Raw genomic sequence first — 1,123 nt, forward strand, 5'->3', positions numbered from 1 at the left:
CCCTGCCACGTGCACACTGCTACATGCACGCCCCGCCCTGCCACCTGCACACTGCTACATGCACGCCCCGCCCTGCCACCTGCACACTGCTACATGCACGCCCCGCCCTGCCACCTGCACACTGCCACGTGCACGCCCCGCCCTGCCACGTGCACACTGCTACATGCACGACCCGCCCTCCCACCTGCACACTGCTACATGCACGACCCGCCCTCCCACCTGCACACTGCTACATGCACGCCCCGCCCTCCCACCTGCACACTGCTACATGCACGCCCCGCCCTGCCACCTGCACACTGCAACATGCACGCCCCGCCCTGCCACCTGCACACTGCTACATGCACGACCCGCCCTGCCACCTGCACACTGCTACATGCACGACCCGCCCTGCCACGTGCACACCCCGCCCTGCCACGTGCACACTGCTACATGCACGACCCGCCCTGCCACGTGCACACTGCTACATGCACGCCCCGCCCTGCCACCTGCACACTGCTACATGCACACCCCGCCCTGCCACGTGCACGCCCCGCCCTGCCACGTGCACACTGCTACATGCACGACCCGCCCTGCCACGTGCACACTGCTACATGCACGACCCGCCCTGCCACGTGCACACTGCTACATGCACGCCCCGCCCTGCCACCTGCACACTGCTACATGCACGACCCGCCCTGCCACCTGCACACTGCTACATGCACGCCCCGCCCTGCCACCTGCACACTGCCACGTGCACGCCCCGCCCTGCCACGTGCACACCCCGCCCTGCCACGTGCACACTGCTACATGCACGCCCCGCCCTGCCACCTGCACACTGCCACGTGCACGCCCCGCCCTGCCACGTGCACACCCCGCCCTGCCACGTGCACACTGCTACATGCACGCCCCGCCCTGCCACGTGCACACTGCTACATGCACGCCCCGCCCTGCCACCTGCACACTGCTACATGCACGACCCGCCAGCTATCGGCAAAAGATATTCCAAAGAAATCATTTCAAGACAAGAATTAGTATATTGGTTTTTCTTCTGTAGGTTATTGATTATGGATTGGCTGGAATCGGTGTGTCTCGTGTGTCCTGAGATGACACCCTTGTGAAATAAAGGGGCACAAATAAAGCTTGA

Source organism: Telmatherina bonti (genome assembly GCF_933228915.1).
Source record: "Telmatherina bonti genome assembly, chromosome: 5".
Classification (NCBI taxonomy): Eukaryota; Metazoa; Chordata; class Actinopteri; order Atheriniformes; family Telmatherinidae; genus Telmatherina; species Telmatherina bonti.